Here is a 19,917-nt window from a genome sequence, read left to right on the forward strand (position 1 = left end):
AAAATAGTAAATGTGTCACAAATTAGTCTTAATATTTGCAGAACAAGTGTCTAATCCTCCATAAAACTCCTCTCCTGTTGACTCATGTTCACTCATTAAACCTTTTAAATTAAAGACTTTCTCAAAAGCATCATCTTATCATCACAGTAATTGCTGTTGTAGGTCTCAAGTCTTTCCAAACATTTGAATTTGTTTGATTTTCATTTTTTTGGATTTTATAAAATTTTACACTAAACTTTAGTTATGCAACATGAATGTACAACCTGTTTCTGTCAGTATTTTTATCACAATCATTAATATGTATTAGTGAAAATAAATATGCATTTTAATGAAGTTAAATTGTGAAATGTGTAAAATCAGAAGGAAGGACTGCATTAAAAACAGCAAACCTAAACTCAAAACCATGTGGGAAGTTATGGACTTGAGCACCCACACCTCTCTTTCCTAATTTCTAATTCTATATCTATTCCTACTCTTTATTTCTTATGTGAGACTGGCAAATGGAGATTAAGACTGATAGATGGTGTATCCCCACTGCAATGTGGGTCCTATTTCTTCAGTCACCTCCAAAACCTAGGGTATATATTATGATCCCACACTGGGATATTTTTAGTGCAATGTAAAATATTAATGAACAGTCACTTAAATGAACCATTAAATTCTGACTATTAGTGAAGATAAGGCTTTCTTGATTACAAGAAACCTACTTGAAACAAAAATGTATTTCAGAAGAGTTAGAATGGGTATTGACACTTTTAATGATAAGTGGAGAACAATATTTTGACCTTCCTAGGAAACCTTCAGATAAATAGAGAAAGTTTGCAACTGAACAATGCTGGGCACGTCTTAGAGACGAGAGTATAAACAAGTACAGGATTGTGAGTTGGTGTTGCAGTTGGATGTAAGGTTATTAATTAGTATAGTGTTCCCTTATATTAGTTTAATTTTAATTTCAGTTGTTGTATAAATAGGGTTTCTTTGATTTTGCATTTGTTTCCCTATTTTGCATCGGGATGTTTCCTATGATAATGTGTACATTACATTTGTAGTGTTCAAAAACGTGCAAAGGTGTTTGTTTTTTTTTTGTTATTTGAATATAGTTTCCATTTTTCTGTTTGTTTCCCCAATATAGAAGTCATGGCAGTTGTTGCATTGTATTTTATAAATCATAGGTGTAGTTTTTATGTGTAAAAACATGTTCCACATTGTTTTCACATGTAGGAAGTTGTGGGCTTGAGCACTCACAATTCTATATCTATTGATACTCTATTTCTTATAGGAGTCTGGTGAATGGAGGTAAAGATTAATATACAGTGTATCCCCACTGCAATGTGGGTCCTATTTCTTCAGTCACCTTCAAAACCTAGGGTACATATTATGATATTACACTGTAGCTTGTACCCTGGGATATTTTCAGTCAATGCAGCATTTTTTTTATTTAATTTGTTTTAGGGTTATAACAAACTAACACACACATCATTTCTATGATTACTGATATTCCATTTCTGCCTTTACTAATGCATCATTAATGAAAGAAAAAGTTATAACTTGCAAGTGTCAAGGTTTCCCCATTTAAACCCATACAGTTCCCCTGGAAGTATATAAACAAGCTTTTGAAACATATAAATATCAAAGGTCCCAAAATAAGACACTGATAAACTTAAATTATAATGGTTATTCTAATCAAATGATGTATACTTTATACCATACTCTTCTTCCTACGTAATTAAATTTTTATTCACTTCTGAAACTCTTCCAACTAATACTACAAAAACTAATACAATAATTAAGTTTCATGCAGAATGATACAAAAATATTAAAATGATTAACATCAACAGATAATGCCTTTAAAAATTGTATAAACCTCACAAACAATATTATAAGTTGGTAAGAATATAAACACTTTATTAACATTGTAAAAACTTCTGAGTATCAAACATTATTGTACTGTCAGTACAAATATTTAATACTAAATATTAAGGTATTTGTTAGACCTCAGGCATGAAGCAAAAACATCATAATTCATGGTTTATTTACAAATACTAAACTAACAAAATTCAAATCATAAAACTACAGAAAAATGGCCCTGTAAATATTATAGGCAATATATGCTATTCATTTACTCAAATTGTTGTTAATATAGGATCCCTACCACTGAGATTCTTAACCAACCTAATTCAAATTATCTTAAGTCCTACTCTTACTTAGTGGCCTGGCTGAGGTTCGCGGGTTCGAATCTCCGTCGAACCAAACATGCTCGCCCTTTCAGCCGTGGAGGCGTTATAAGGTTACGATAAATCTCACTATTCGTTGGTAAAAGATAAGCCCAAGAGTTGGCGGTCGGTGGTGATCACTAGTTGCCTTCCCTCTAGTCTTGCACTGCTAAAGTAGGGGCGACGAGCGCATAGCACTCGAATAGCTTAGCGCGAAATTCAAAACAAACAAACTCTTAATTATTACTACATTTTTATCACATTGTTACAACTTCCCTTGCGCTTTATTACTAATGAGTTACAATATGTACATTTACAGCTTAAAATTATAATTAAAGCTAAGCCTGGTTACAAGAGGGCTACATATACATAGCAAGCTGTTGTGTCACTTCAGTTTCCAGATAGCTAAATTTGGCTCGAAATCGAATAAGACATCCAATTTCATTCAATTTGAATCGGATTCTGAGTCATAATCTATCTTTTCTTCAAAGTTTAAGAATCAAATATGTCCGCATAACGAAGATATTCTAGTAAGCGCAGATTAATAATATATTATTGTGGTGATTTATAAAAACAATAATTAACAAGGATCAAATGATTAACACTAACTGCAAATTTCAGTGACTACAATGAATGTCGTCGGTGTTTGAGTACATACCCTAGAGCAGGGGTGTGCAACAGGCGGCCCGCGGGCCACAACCCGGCCCGCCAAGCCATTTAGTGTGGCCCTAGTTGTTGTAATCTAACCATGTGGCCTGATCTGTAATCCAACGCAAATGGAATATTTTTAAAAGCATCGATCCTACGGGATTCCCAGGCTTCGACTCGACAAACTTCTAAAATTATCTTTGCTAGAGAGGAGCAGGCAGAATTCGATTGGTCGGCCTCCTTAGGGCATGAATAGGTGACGTGCACTAGCACTATTGTCTACGACTCAACGTCATGTCCTGAACCTCGCCTTCGCCCGCTGACGACAATTTTCCCTAACCTCTGCTGTCCGTCATTCACTATTGGTGAAAATTTTATTACCTTTTACAGTTACTACAAGAGATTGAAGGTAAATTGATTATTATTTAGCATATTGTTGTGACTTTACTGAATTTATTAAAATTTTGCTTTCAGATGCATCTGATTCTATGTACAGTGTGACCTCGTTATTCGCGGGGTTACGTTCTTTACCCTCCGCGAATAGCGAAAACCGCGAATATTGGACGCAGTTTTAAAACGTATATGTATGCGATTATATACTATATGAAATGCTTCCCAGACACTAATGATACTTATACTCATTGATGCAGTAATAATGTAGCAATATTGCATACTGTTATGTATTTCACTAAATTGTACCGTGCGTTACCGGGCTGTGCTTTGCCGTTTGCGTTGTTGGGGAAGCTGAGGCAGTCAGCCAATAGCAGTCCAATCTTGTTTGGTGAAGACGACAATTGATAAAAACGGCTTGATTGAGTAAATACAACAGAAATCTCCTCGAAAAGCCCTTTCAGTCTCTGTGACCTACAAAAACGCAGTTCGCGCATAACCCGCGAATATGCGGGGCCGCGAATGGCGAACCGCGAATAGGCGAGGTCACACTGTATTTTGCTATTCTCAATTAATTTAAGTACCGGAAGGCTATGATCGGGATGCATGTTTCTAAATTGTTTCTAAAATGTTTCTGTCCATAAGAGGTTCCATGTGTAAATAAATTCTATGTTTTTTTCTACTTTGCTATTTTCGTGAGAATAATTTTTGTTTTGATTTCAGGGCTAGTAAAATGTCAGCAGTTAAGAAACGAAAATTGATGATGAGGGAAGGTTATTCAACAGTGAATGGTGCACAAAATATCTTGTTGTCCCACATAATCAAGGTGTTGTCTGCCTCGTCTGTCAAACTACAATTGCAGTCATGAAAGAGTACAATATTAAGCGACATTACGCAACTAAGCACTCCTCCCAGTTTGATGAAATTGTTGGTCAGGCACGAAAATTGAACATTTAAAAACATCCATTGAAAAGCAACAAGGTGTTTTTACCACTTTCAAGAAAAATTCAGAACTGGTGACAAAACTGAGTTTTAAGCTTTGTGAATGTATGGCAGGAAAGGGAAAGCCTTTCAGTGATGGAGAATTTATTAAAAATTGTTTAACAATATTCACAGAATATGCATGTCCAGAGAAAAAATATTTGGTGGAGCAAACTAGCCTTTCCCGCTTTACTGTCTCACGCAGGAAAAGATCTTTCAGAGGACATCAAAGAAACTTTGAAAGAGAGATTGAATTCGTGTGAAGCTTTCAGTCTGGCTTTGGATGAAAGCACTGATATCAATGACACATCCCAACTTGTCATTTTCATCAGAGCTGTTACTGCAGGCTTTGATGTTTTCGAAGAGTTTTTAGATATGGCAAGCCTTTCCTCCACAACCACAGGACAGGATATTTGTGAATAAGTGCTTAAGGTTGTAGAAAAGTTTGAACTGAATCCTTATAAATTATGTGGTGTTACAACAGATGGTGCTCCTTCCATGACAGGTAGGACAAATGGATTCACCAAGAAATTTCTAACTGCAATTGGAGCACAAGACGTAGTTGTAAGTCATTGCATTATTCACCAAGAGAGCTTGTGCACCAAAGTTCTGGATTTTGCAGAAGTCATGAAAATGTCGTCCAATGCGTAAATTATATTCGAACACGAGGATTAAATCATCGACAATTTAAAACTTTTTTAGATGAGCTGGACAGTGAGTAGTCAGATGTTTTGTACTTCTCTGCTGTACGTTGGCTTAGTAGAGCTGCTACTTTGAAGAGATTCTGGAATCTGCGAGAGGAGATTAAGTTCTTCATGGAGAGCAAACGTCAGAATGTGGACTTCTTGAGCAATGAGAACTGGCTGAATGACTTAGCATTCCTCACAGACATTACACAGCATCTGTCTGATTTAAACTTAAAACTACAAGGGAAAGTCAACTTGTGAATAAGTTGTTTGAGCATATTTGTGCTTTTGAGAAGAAATTGGAACTTTTCCAGGTTCAGTTGAGAAGAGCCATATTGACCCATTTTACATGTCTTGCAACCAGGAAACTGGAATTTCCTAATCTGGATTGCACCAAATATGGAACCAGTGTACAAAAGCTGCGTGATGAGTTTGCAAACAGATTTCCAGATTTCAGACAAGCTGAAATTAGATTGAAATTGTTCGCTCAACCTTTTGATTTGGCAGTGGAAGACAGTCCTGATGATTGCCAAATGGAACTCATTGAACTGCAGGCTGACATGGACACTAAAAGGAAATTCTCTGAAAACAGTTTGCTAGACTTTTACAAACTCTGTGTACGTGAAAAGTTTCCCAATTTGTCCCGTCATGCACAAAGAATTGCCTCCCTTTTTGGTAGCACCTACTGCTGTGAGCAATTTTTCTCCAAAATGAAGCTCATCAAAACCAAATGTAGACGTCAGCTGACTGATGAACATTTGACCAGTCAGTTAAGAGTGGCAACCACTTCTGTCAAAGCTGATATTGACAAGCTCTGCAAGGACTCTAAATTTCAAGTGTCGCACTAAAATGATCACTCATGCAAAAATATAAAATATTATTGCTTGCATTTTGAGAATTTTTTTAATTTATTGTGCATGTACACGAATAAGCTTGTTTTTTAAGTGGCCCCGCTTGATTGATGAAGTTGGTTATATGGCCCACCGACGAAAAATGTTGCACACCTCTGCCCTAGAGGGTCAGGTTCTCTATGACCTCTTCCTCCTCCCCGTACTTGGCTGATTGATATTTATAACTGTGAACTGAATATTATTTGGTCCTTTTCAGGACAATGTCCATGTATTTTGGCTCGTATACAGTTTTTATTCTAATAGCAGAATGTCAAGTTTGCTGGTGGCATTTTTTAAACACATAAATAAAGAAACTATATTTTTTTTTAATTTTTATTTAAAGTTTATATTTTTTTATTATTATTTAAAGTTTTTATATTTTTTTTATTTATTTTTATATTTGAAATATAAGTTAACTGGGGAGAGATATTTAGGACTAGCTTCATCATGTATGAGGTACCTGTCTAGTTCGCATAGTAATTCGTTTTTCATCCAATTCTTATTAAAGTACATAATTGTAATATGTAGGAGTCTATCTGGTATGGTTCGTATGTTCGAGTATTTGTGAATGAATTGAGATGATATTGTTCTTGGAACTCTATATCCAGTTGTGAGGAGTGTGTTTTGGATTGTTTGTAGTTTAGTTTTGATTATTTTTATTGCTTACAGTTATCCATGCTGGAGCTGCATAGTCTGTTTGTTTGTTTGTTTTTTGGAATTTCGCACAAAGCTACTCGAGGGCTATCTGTGCTATCCGTCCCTAATTTAGCAGTGTAAGACTAGTGGGAAGGCAGCTAGTCATCACCACCCACCGCCAATTCTTGGGCTGCTCTTTTACCAACGAATAGTGGGATTGACCGTCACATTATACGCCCCCACGGCTGGGAGAGCGAGCATGTTTAGCGCGACGCGGGAGCTAACCCGCGACCCTCGGATTACGAGTCGCACGCCTTACGCGCTTGGCCATGCCAGGCCCACTGCATAGTCTATTACAGGTCTAATATATGTTTTATAGATTTTTAGAATGTTATCTGTAGATGCTCCACTGTTTTTACCAGTTAGACTCCTAGCATAGTTAGTTCTTCGCCAGACTATTTTTAATTTCGTTCACATGATTGATCCAAGTTAGTTTTGAATCATAGGTCAGACCTAAAAATTTTGCCGATGGGGCAGTCTGGAGTAGAGTGCCATTCATATATAGTTTTGGCTGTTGTTTTTTGTGTTTTGTGGATTTCATAAAGACTACGAGTTGTGTTTTTTGCTGTGTTTATTTTATTCTATATTTTGACAGTATTCACTTATTCTATTTAGTTGCGGTTGTATGTTCGTGGCTGCTATCGTGGGTGTTGCGGCACTTTTCCAGACTGCCACATCATCTGCGAACTGTGAAGAGAATCCATGATTTGGATCCTTCAGTGGCATATTGTTTACATACATGATGAAGAGTATAGGGCTAACCACCCTCCCTGAGGGACACCAGCTTGTGGAGTAAAGTATTCAGAAAAGTTCCTTCAACATTTTCTGTTTTCCAAAAAGTTAGATAACCAGCGAATAATTCCTCGCGGTAGTTCCATTTCATTCATTCGGAACCTTAGACCATCGTGCCAAACAGTGTCGAATGCTTTCTCGATATCAAGGAAGCAAGCGACTGTACATTCTTTTTTGTTGAAGCTATCTATTATGGTTTCGGTTAATCTGATTAGGTGGTCTGTCGTTTGTCTAAATTTCCTGAATCCATTTTGTTCTTTTGGCAATTTTGATGTTATCTCCAAGAATGTGGAGAGTCTATTACTGATTATTCTTTCAAGAATTTTGCCTACACAACTGGTCAGGCTGATTGGTCGCTAGCTGTTAGGTTTATTCGCAGGTTTTCCTTCCTTATGGAACATTAATATATTTGCAAGCTTCCAAGAAACTGGGATGTATCCTGAGGATAGTGATAGGTTAAAAAGTGAATTTAGGTGGTCAAACAATTTCGGAGTGCCCTTTTAGGAGGATAGCTTGTATTTCGTCTTCACCTGGTGCTTTGTTTTTTGTGTTTTTTATTGCTTCTAGTAATTCTTGAAGGGATATTTCATTTGTTAGTAATGTGCTTGCATAATCTGTATCGGATCTTGTATCTGTATCAGTTATGTTTACTGGAAAAATTGGTTCAAATTGATGTTTATTGTTTACTATGTGATTAGTGACTTTAGTGTACAAACATGTATTCATATCCGGATCAGTGCGAGTTTTAAATGTATTTTGGAGTTGATCTTTGAAAGCTTCGGCTATTTCTTTACTTGTGTGTGCTGTAGTATTATTATGTTCAAGTGGAGGATATTTCTTTGTGTTTGTGTTTTCATTTGTGAGTCTTTTAAGATGTGACCAGAATTTTTTCGGGTCAGTTTTATCATTTAGTTTATTGCAGTAATTGTCCCACTTATTTTGTTTTTGTTGTTTTATTTGTGTTTTGATGTGATTTCTAATGTTGTTTATTTGTGTTTTGGTTTCTCTGTTTCTTGTAATCATGTACTGTCTTCTTAATTGTCTTCGTTTTTAATTAGATTTATTATTTCTGTGGTGGGTTTCCATGTGTTGTTTGTTGTTTTATGGTGTTGTTTTGGTATTGTTAACTTGGCTGCTTTCTGAAGCCATTCCGTAATTGTTTGACAGTAGTTATCCATTTCGACATGTGTTTTAACTTCTTTTATAACTTTATTAGGCAACAGGTTATCTAATTCCTGTTTATAATATTGCCAATCTGCTTTTCTGTAATTAAATTTTTCTTTCCTATATGTTATATTTTTTATGGGGCGAGATCGAAGACAATATATTGGGAGGTGGTCACTGTCAACATCCTTTCCCACTTGAAATTTTATTAATTTCTGGCTTAGGTTACATGTACACATACACAGGTCTAGTATGTCACTGGTGTTAGTGGCATACGCTGTATGTGTAGGGGGTGGTATCATTTAATAAAGCTACATTATTATCATCTATGAATTTTATTAGATTTCTACCATTGGAATTTGAGCTACGGCATCCAAAGGTAACATTTTTGCTATTTAAGTCCCCCATAACCATGGAGTTTTGGTTGTGGAAAAAGATGTTGCTAAGTAATGTTATATCTATTTGTTTGTTAGGTGAGCAGTAAATTCCTGCTACGGTTACTTTAGTTTTATTTCTTTGCAGAATGTCTACAGTAACATGTTCATTGCTACTGCTAAATTTAATTTCTATTACTGAAAGCTCCACTTTGTAGAGCAGCATAATGCCTCTGTTTTCATCATCCTTATTTGTTCTGTCTTTTCTTATGGTTGAATAATTTGGTATTTTAAATCTATTGTTATTGTAAATTAGAGTTTCGCTTACTATTATAATATGGGGGTTAGTTTCTTGTATTAGGTCTTCGATCTCATGTTTCTTGAAAGCTATTGCACCTTGGGATGTTGATATACACTACTGTGAACATTGTGCTGTGAGCATGCATCCAGTAAGTGTTGATATTATGTAGGGTATGTGTGGTGTGATGTGTTTTATGGAGATATTGATCAGTAATTCAAAACAGTTGGTTGTCTGGTTTGATTTGGTGTATTCTGTTACGAATTCTGTAATTATGTTTTTGATTACTGTTGTGAACAGGCTTGTTTTGTCTGATGTGTTAATATTCGTTTCTTGTATGGTGGTATTGTTTTCTTCTGGTTTTTGTGTTGAAGTGTTCTTGTCCTGGGTATTAATGTTCTGTTCTTGCTGTTTGTGGGGTTGTTTTCCTTTTAGCATTTCTGCGTACGTGGTTTTTGTTGTTTTATTGAATTCTGTTGATATGTCTGTTTGGGGTAAGCTGTTTGTATTAGGTTGATTCTGTTCTGTTGCCTGCTTAGCAACACCGAGGTACTGAGACATGCCCATATCTTTGGCAATTGTAGCATTGTGTTACAACAATTGCCGGAGATTTTAGTTGCTCTACTTGGTATTTTTGATACCAAAGCATTATTCCATTATTTATTAATTTTTGTACGTTGTAACTGTCGTCAATATCGATGCATCTGAGATTTGTGGGTGCCTGTGTTTTCTTAGAGATTATACATTCTATTTTTTTGTGTGGAATGCCTTGTTCATCTAAAGCTTGTGTGACTGATTCTAAGTTAATGGTCTGGTGAACCCCTCTTACCACAATGGCTTTAGGCTGCGGCTTACTTCCTGGAAGGTGGATTTTAATATTTCCGGGTTTAAAGGCATCTGCTGGCCACTCCTTCACTAATCTGTTAAGGTCAGCTGCGTCATGCCCTTGAACAAGAACACCGCCTCTGGGCAGACGCTTAATATTAACTATAGTTACGTTCGGCTTGCAGCGTTTAACCTCTGTCGCAAGCAGGGGTTGATTGTACTGGCCTGGAATACCTTCTATTATGATTGCGAATTGTGGTGGTTTTGTTTTTTGTGTCACATTGTTACTTGTTTTCTGTTGTTTCTGTAATGTTTTTTTCTTTTGGATGTGACAGTGATAAAACTTTCTTGGTCTTCTGTGTCTGGTTCGCTGTCTGTGATATTTTTCCGAATATTATTATGACTGTTTTCAGTAGTATTACCAACATCCACGGTGTTTGTTTCAATTTCTGTTTCTTTAGTTTTGTTGAATATTTTATTATTAGCTTTATTTGCAGTGGAAGCTACCTCTACCGCGGTACTAGTAGCAACAACTGCTTCTTCTTCGTTTTCGGAATTTTCCGTTGAATTTGTTAATTTAATAATTTTTCTTTTTACTTTTCGTCTTTTTCTGACTGTATTTTCATTAGTTTTTTCAGATGTACTTAATTCCTCTCTTGCTATACTACATAATGCTAACAATGGGGAATTAGTTAAATTATATTTTAATTTGCCACCAACAAGACTTGACTTACTTGATTTCTGCATTTCATGCTCGGTATTACTATGTTTTTCGTCTGCCATGGCTAGTCTTTGTTCTGATTCCGGTCTCCTGGCGAGATCTGCGCCGCGGTTTCCCGCTCTGCTGTCGTTGATTTTTCACATGGTCTCCGCTTGTAGTATTGGTCTGTGTGGCCAATCGCACTTGTAACAAGAACTGTGCTGGTTAGGGAAGCCTATCTGTTCAAAGTTTTCCTTTTTTTCACGTGGAAAGAATACGTCTTACTTGTCTCACTCTCGCCAACAAACTCCTCTCAGTGACCACACTTACAAATTATATCCTAATTCAAGCATGCCGCCTGATCTTCACAACTTTCACCTTTGAATCCGTTTGGCCAATAACAGTCAAGTAGCTTTTGTGACGACTCCACATTGACTACATTTTAAAGAAGCATCAAAAACAAATTAATAAATGTGTTTCTTTTGAATAAACCTATTTGTAAAAACTATGTGATTTGAAAACAATTAATAATTATAGAATTGTTTTTCATTTTCAAACTGTGATACATGCACGTACACACACAAAATTTATAGTTTCGTTTATTTTACAAGTTTTCACGCAAAGCTGTTGTTGTTTTGAATTAAGCACAAAGCTACACAATGGGCTATCTGCTCTGCCCACCACGGGTATCGAAACCCGGTTTTTAGCGTGGTAAGTACGCAGACATACCGCTGAGCAACTGGGAGGCAAATTCTACATTTTCCCTATGAGCCTCCAACTCACAACCCCGGCATATCTCACACGTACTGTCTTACAGGTACCGTGCGCTAACCAATTGCGCCACTGGGTATCTACATACGCAAAGCTAATCAAATAAGTTTCTACGCATAGCCGCCCATAATTTTGAAATGATAGACTAGAGTTTATTTATTTGATTTCTGAATTTCGTTTATAACTACACGAGGACTAGTTGCGCTAGCCTTCCCTAAGTGTAAGATTAAAAAGAAGCCAGCTTGTCATCACCATCCATCGCCGATTCTTGGACTACTCAGAATACGACTGGAATTCTAGCCCGCGACTTGCACAGCAGGAGAAGATCGCACTAATCACCTATTAATGTCGGGCCAATAGATTAAAGCAAAGGCAGTTAATCAATAGTATACCGATACCAACTTTTTTAAATTAGTGTTGTTTGAAAAATTAATGTGTTTTGATTGAAATTAGATACGAAACTGTATGGGAATCGGAAATTGTATGGCTCCTTCTCATGACCTTTCTCACGTCTTACTGAATCACTATGTCAAGTTTTGTGCTCTTTTAACAAAAAATGTGGACATGTTTAATGAACAGATGCACACATATAGTGACGTTTATTTAAATAGAAGATGAAGGTTCCAATTCACCCCTTCATGACTTTCCTCAAGTCATCGTACATCACTGTGTGAAGTTTTGTGTTTATTGATCAAGAAAATGGAGAAACGTGGAAGTAAAAGTTATTCAATGATAGTTATTGTTTCACTCGACTTGGCCCGGCATGGCCTAGCGCGTAAGGCGTGCGACTCGTAATCCGAAGGTCGCGGGTTCGCGCCCGCGTCGCGCTAAAACATGCTCGCCCTCCCAGCCGTGGGGGTGTATAATGTAACGGTCAATCCCACTATTCGTTGGTAAAAGAGTAGTCCAAGACGGTGGGTGGTGATGACTAGCTGCCTTCCCTCTAGTCTTACACTGCTAAATTAGGGACGGCTAGCACAGATAGCCCTCGAGTAGCTTTGTGCGAAATTCAAAAACAACAAAACATGTTTCACTCGACAACAGTACAGTGGTACCTCGGTTCTCGAACAACTCCCTTCTCGAACAATTCGGTTTTCGAACATATTGTTTGAGAAAAAAAATGTCTCGGTTTTCGAACATAAGCTCGGTTCCCGAACCAAGCTGTCGCGGCCCGAACCCCCGAAATAATCCGACTGATGACCCAAACGACCCTTCGACCATTTTCGGCCCACGCCAAGCTACCCAAAACATTTTACCCTCACCTGTCGCTCGGTCCACACCCCCGCTAAAATCTGCTGTGAACGTTCTCGTTTTTCTTTTTTTGTTGTTGTTGTTTTTCTAAATATTCTGATTAAATAAGCCACTATGGGGTTAAAGAAGGATAGTGAAAGCGGCAAAACAAAAAGAAACGTTGTTAGAGCCACAATAGAGGTGAAAAAAGATCTCATAGCAAAGTATAAGAGTGATGTTCGCGTGTCTGACCTTGCTACACAGTTTGGTATGGCGAAATCTACAGTCTGCACCATACTGAAAAATAAAGAGGTTATCAAAGGAGCTGATGTTGCAAAAGGAGTGACAGTGCTTACGAAACAAAGATTAAAAAACAATAGAAGAGGTAGAAAACTGTTGTTGATTTGGGATAGCTGCTGATAGCATTTCTGAGACCATCATTTGTGAGAAAGCAAAGCAGTTGCATGCTGACCTCCTGAAAAACACCTCTGGAGCGAATGCTGATACAAGTGATGCCTTTAAGGCTACTAGGGGTGGTTTGAAAAATTTAGGAAGAGCTGTGGCATACATAGTGTGGTGAGACATGGGGAGGGTGTCAGTTCTAACAAAAACGCTGCTGATAAATTTGTTTGGGAATTTAAGAACTATGTAGAAGCTGAGGGTTTTATTCCCCAACTAGTGTTCAACTGTGATGAGACAGGCCTCTTTTGGAAGAAAATGCCAAAGAGGACCCACATCACCAAGGAGGAGAAGTCACTACTAGGACACAAGCCAATAAAGGACAGGCTAACTCTATTGTTATGTAGGAATGCAAGTGGGAACTTAAAACTTAAGCCTTTGCTTGTGTACCATTCTGAGAACCCGAGGGTTTTAAAGAAAAATAATGTCCTGAAAAGTAAACTAAATGTCATGTGGAGGGCTAATAGTAAAGCATGCATAACCAGGCAATTTTTTATGGAGTGGGTTCATGAAGTGTTTGCCCCAAGTGTAAAGAATTACCTCACGGAAAAACAGTTGCCACTCAAGGCCCTTCTTGTGATGGACAATGCACCTGCTCACCCACCAGGCTTGGAGGACGGGTTGGTGGAGGAGTACAGTTTCATTACGGTGAAGCTCTTGCCCCCTCACACGACTCTTCTCATTCAGCCCATGGACCAGCAGGTCATATCGAACTTTAAGAAACTCTACAACAAAGCACTGTTTCAAAGGTGCTTTGAAGTGATCTCTGACACAAAGTTAACCATCAAAGGGTTCTGGAAAAATCACTTTAATATCCTCCATTGTTTGAGGATCATAGACAAAGCCTGCAGGGAAGTGTCTTTGAGGACCATGAACTCAGCCTGGAAGAAATTGTGGCCAGACTCAGCAGCAGATAGAGACTTTGAAGGCTTGAATGTGAGTGGTGATGATGTGGAGAAGTTGGTGGAAGACCACAACACTGAGCTCACCATGGAAGAACTCCAAGACCTTCAGAAGGAGCAGTAACAGAAAGCAACTAAGGAAGTGTCTTCAGATGAGGAGGAGGGAAGGGAGGACGTTCCTAGTTCACTAATCAAGGAAATGCGTGGAAAGTGGGGAGAGTTACAAAGTTTTGTGGGAAAACTTTCACTCTAACAAAGCTGTAGCAAACCGCAGAATAAACCTTTCCAATGACAATGCCATGTCTTACTTCAGAAACATTTTAAAATGCAGGCAGAAACAAACCTCATTAGACAAGTTTTTAGTGATAAATAGGTTCAGTGAGTCTCAAGCAGGTTGTAGCGGTGCAAAGAGACAGAAAAGAGAAAGAACCCCAGAAGGAGAGTTACCTGACGTTTTTATGGAAGGTGACTCCCCTTCAAAACAATAATAACCCTCCTACTCTCCACGTTCCTCACCATCTTTCACTTACGCCATCAGCTCTCCTCAGCACAGGTAAAGTGCAGTTACATTTTCATTTATTGTTTTTTTATTATGTTTATAGTTTTGTGGTTGACTTTATGTATGCAAATATTATTATACAGGTATAAATAAGCAATATTTTTACATAAAATGCTTCATAATGCGTAATTTTTGGAGACCTGTAACGGATTAATTTAATTTACAGTATTTCTTATGGAAAAAATTGATTCGGTTTTCGAACAGCCTTCTGGAACAGATTAATTTCGAGAACTGAGGTACCAGAGTGTCTGTGAAAATGTTGTGAAGGAAGTTGGCGTCATCAAATTGTAAGAAGCGAAAGTATGAAGATGAAAACATAAATTTTAAGCCAGAGTGCAAGGAAAATTTTGCATTCACTGTTAAAGAAGGTAAATCTTTGTATATTTCCTGCAATGTGTTACTCAGTTATTTGTACAAAGCCAGTAACTTGAAACGCCACGATGAAACAAATCATAAACACTTTTCATCTGATTATCCACCTAAATCAGAATTACGAAAAAAGAAGTTAACTGTGTTAAAATCATCATTTAATAGCCAGCACACACCGTTTACAATGCTCAATAAGGAAGTTGATACAACGACTGAAACTAGTTTTGTTATATCATGGAATATTGCTCGTACTAAACGTCAATATTCTGGTGGTGAATTTGTTAACAAGAATATAGCTGAACTTGCTGCAGTGCCACATCCAAATAACACAAAACTTCAGTGATTAATAGCACAACTAGTAGCTTCACGCCACACTACAGAGAGACCTATCTCCCAGATCAGTACTGAAGTTACACACAATATGCAAAATGATTTAAAGCATTATCTTGCATTAAGCTTAGCCCTTGACGAATCTACAGACATACAAGAAAACCCACAACTGGTGGTATTTATTCATTATTTTTCCTCTGATGTAACTGTGAAAAAAGAGATGTTGGACTTACTGGCACTAAAAAAACAACTCGTAGTGTTGACATTAAATATGCGTTTGCAGAGCCTTAAGAAATGCTGATATTCCACTGGGTAAACTCGTCAGTGTTGCAACAGATGGAGCACCTGCAATGGTGGAGAAAAATGAAGGATTAATTACACTTATGAAAAGTTATCCCAGCTTTCCAGAGTTTCTCCCTGTTCATTTCATTATTCATCGTGAACACCTGGCAGCCAGATACTTCAAGTTATGAAACTTGTTCGTGAAATTGTCAATTCCATATGCTTAAATGGGAAGATCCAACGACAGTTCAAAATGTTATTAAAGAACTGGAACTTGAAGATAAACCCAGTGATGTCTCTTTCTTTTGCATTGTGAAGTAATTGTCAACCAGCAATGTCTTAAATAGGTTTGTGGATCTGATGGAACCTATTTTTACTTTTCTTGAAGAAAAGAAAAGATTCCATTCTCAACTGGAAAGTTATGAATGGATGCAAGATCTAATGTTCCTTACTAATATAATGAATCATCCGCAAACTCTCAACTTGGCACTACAAGGGAAGGATAATATTGTTTCTAATCTTACTCAGACAATTTTCAATTTTCTGAATAAAATAAGAATTTTTTTTCTAAAGAGACATATTGTGAAGAAACTTCAATTACTTTCCCAATCTCAAAAGGAGAGTAAATACATTCTTTAATATTGAAATAAAAAAGCCACAAATTGGAAGAATACAAAGATAAATTATAAGGACTGCTTGATAATATTCTTCAGAGGTTTGAGAACTTGCAGAAGCTGAAGCCCTGCTTCTCCTTTCTTGTACCTCCATTCATAGTTGATGTGATCAATGATGGTTATCCAATTCTCGAACTCGTTACAGAATCATCTACTGTGGAAAATGGAACTAATAGAACTACTGGAGGACCTGGGTCTAAATATGATCCATAAATCCCATTCTACAATTTAGTTCTGGAAGCAAATTCCAGAAATAAAATATCCTGACATGAAAGAAGTACGTGTGCGACGCATTTCAATTTTCAGTAAAATATACTGCTGTGATTTACTGTACTCTGTAATGAAGTTTGTGAAGTTGAAGCATTGTGCAATACTTACAAATTAACACCTGCCAGAGCTTACAGCTTTGACAACATATCAACCAGAATTTCAACGACTCTCAAGACCTCTACTAGCAATGAATAGCCTGATAATTGTGTGAATGTCTGTGTCAGTAAAATATTACGACAAGACTAAAATTTTGTAAGGTGGTATCTGATAAAAATATCTCTTATCGCAAATTTGGGATATTTTTCTTAGATGTTTTCGTATTAAGTACTTATACAAATTAACAGTTTGACAACTATACACATTAATAAATATCATTACATACATGTATTTCTTAATATATATAATAGTTTGTAAAACACAATGTGTACGCAACAGTAAAAACGTGTGCGTAATATTTGTTCATGTTCTCAAACATCTGAAGTTTATCGTATGTGGCTCTTACATCAAGTAAGTTTGGCCGCCCCTGCTCTAAAGTATCACACACAATCTTACAATTTGTTTTTATCACTGGTAGTAAATTGTACATCCTTTCAACTTTAAATCTTTGTTTCTTATTACCATCTATTTGTTCATACGTTCATAAAACATTTTGTGGTTCTCTCCATATTTTTATTTCATTTAATACAAGCATATTATATATTATATATAAAAGGTTAAAGACGACAAATAAAACTTGTCACATCTAAAACTTGTTGTTTTGAAATCTACACTAACAAGCCGTTTTTCGCGTGATCGCGAGGAACAACCCTTTATTTATAACCTAGGTACAATTTGTAACTACCTTTAAAGGGGAAATTGTCTTTTTTATAACTCAACTTTGAACATCTGTCTTTTCCCAGTGCTACCTCACAGTTATCTGTTTTATACATGTCTTTAGTTTCGTTTTCTTTCGCTTACGTCATATCTTTATAATAATTGATTGACAAGTACTGCTTGATTTCTGACCAATACAAACTGAAAAAGACAACAATAAAATGGAAGCATAATATTATTGAATATTTGCATATAGTAACTAAGGAGACGAAATCTTAAAGTAAGAATCGAACTGTGCGAAGAAAGAACTATATTTTATCGTCAAAAATTTCTCACCTTGCATTTCATGGGTACTTCGGCCAGTACAATTTGTAGGTATAAAGTTTTGTGTAAATATTTTAATTGTATATTCACATACGTTCTTTGTATAAATCTGAATTAAATTCCTGAAGTAAGAAACAAAAGTTAGACAACTAGTAAGTAACATTTACGTCACTATATAACCTGTGTGATGCTAAGTAATTAGGGTTAGCAAACATTGGGCTGGTTTAGATAGCGTCATACTGAAAACTATAGTGAAAGTGAATATTTTATAAGAAAAAAGATTCTATTTTACAGCAAGTAGTACAGGTGAAAAGTGTTCGGATTGTACTGATATACACTGTAATTTTATCTTTTAAAAGTGATATCATTTGTTGAAAAAATATTTAAAAAAAAATCCATTCCTTAAAACTATATAAATTACACCATTAAATATATAATCACATTTTCAGGTTCAGTCGAAGTGAAAGGTAGAATATTGAACTAAGCGGCTTATGTTTCCTACAACACTTACAAACGAAATTTCCAAGGGTAATAAAACTGTAATTAAAATGTGTGAAAATATTTATTATATGGTTCAAAGTTTCGCCGGTTCAGTAAACACTGTAGGAAAGTGGTTGCCAACCAGATGTGCTCGCACCCTCGGGGGTGCGAGATAACATATTTTTTGTAGGCCATGTAAGGCCATGCAACTTTTAGTTTGTTGTAATATTTTTTTCATTTCCAAATGTTTCGTTTTTGTTTACATATCATTAAAAACTAATTATAAAAATTTGTCTTGGCCACTTCACCTTTATTCTTAAATAAATAATTACTGTGAGGGGTGCGAGGGCATATTACATTTTTTTAGAGGTGCGGGGCATATAAAGGTTGGGAACCACTGCTGTAGGATCTGAGGTCGCAGGTGTTTCAGGTGCTACTACTCATCTATTTTATGTCTGTCGAATTTCGCAGCATATGTATATGAAGGTGTTATTTGTACACTTGCTCATAAAATTTACTGTTCTCCTGTTTTAAAGTTGTCAAGTTTTGAATGTGATATAATGTGGCGTTAAATTTACCTTAGTTTAGACAATAAAACAAATGTAGTAGGGCTAACTACGTATTTGCCTACAAAACTATATATACTACTTCAGCTACCGTACGTTACTGTATACACATGCATATTACTATTTATTCATTAATGTTTACATTTTAATTACATATCTTAAAACATAGAAAGTAAATGAGAAATACGTTGATTTCAAGGGCTCCATGAAGTATAGTTTAAAAAATCACAATCTTACAGTTTGTTTTTTATCACTATTGGTAAACTGTGCATACCTTTCAACTTTAAATGTTTGTTTCTTAGTAGGATCTGTTTGTTTACTTTAATATAATCTTAAATCATTTGTGGTTCTCTCTATTTTTATATTTCATGTAATACATATATATAGTGTATATAAATAAATATATATAAAAGGTTAAAGTCGTATGCACAAAATAAATCTACAGACGACAAAAAACGTCACATTTAAAACTTGTTCTGAGATCTACACCGACAAATCGTCATACACGTGATCGCGAAAAAAACCCTTTATTTATAATCAAGGCACAATTTCTTTATTAGATTTAAAGGATAAAATTTCGTTTTCATCACTCAACTTTTAACATTTTCTTACTTTTACCATTGTTAATCCTCACTTATCAGTTTTATTTTTCTGTCAATTTTCTCCTCTTTTGCTTACGCCATTTTGTTACAACAATTGATTCAAAGGTGTGTTTGTTTTGGATTTTCGCACAAAGCTACTCGAGGGCTATCTGTGCTAGCCGTCCCTAATTTAGCAGTGTAAGACTAGAGGGAAGGCAGCTAGTCATCACCACCCACCGCCAACTCTTGGACTACTCTTGGACTACTCTTTTACCAACGAATAGTGGGATTGACCGTCACATTATAACGCCCCCACGGCTGGGAGGGCGAGCTTGTTTAGCGCGACGCGGGCGCGAACCCGCGACCCTCGGATTACGAGTCGCACGCCTTACGCGCTAGGCCATGCCGGGCCTGATTCAAAGGTATCGTTACACTTGCAACCAATACAAACTGTGAAGAAAGACAACAATAAAGTTGAACCACAACATTACTGAATATTTGCATATAGTAACTATGGAGACCAGATATTAAAATAAAAGCCGAACTTTGTGAAGAACAAAATTTTATAGCAAAAAATTACCCACCTCACATTCCACAGGTATTTCGACCAGTACAATTTGTTGGTATGAAGTTTTGTATAAATATTTTAA

The sequence above is a fragment of the Tachypleus tridentatus genome, chromosome 12 (genome assembly GCF_004210375.1).
Source record: "Tachypleus tridentatus isolate NWPU-2018 chromosome 12, ASM421037v1, whole genome shotgun sequence".
Taxonomy (NCBI): Eukaryota; Metazoa; Arthropoda; class Merostomata; order Xiphosura; family Limulidae; genus Tachypleus; species Tachypleus tridentatus.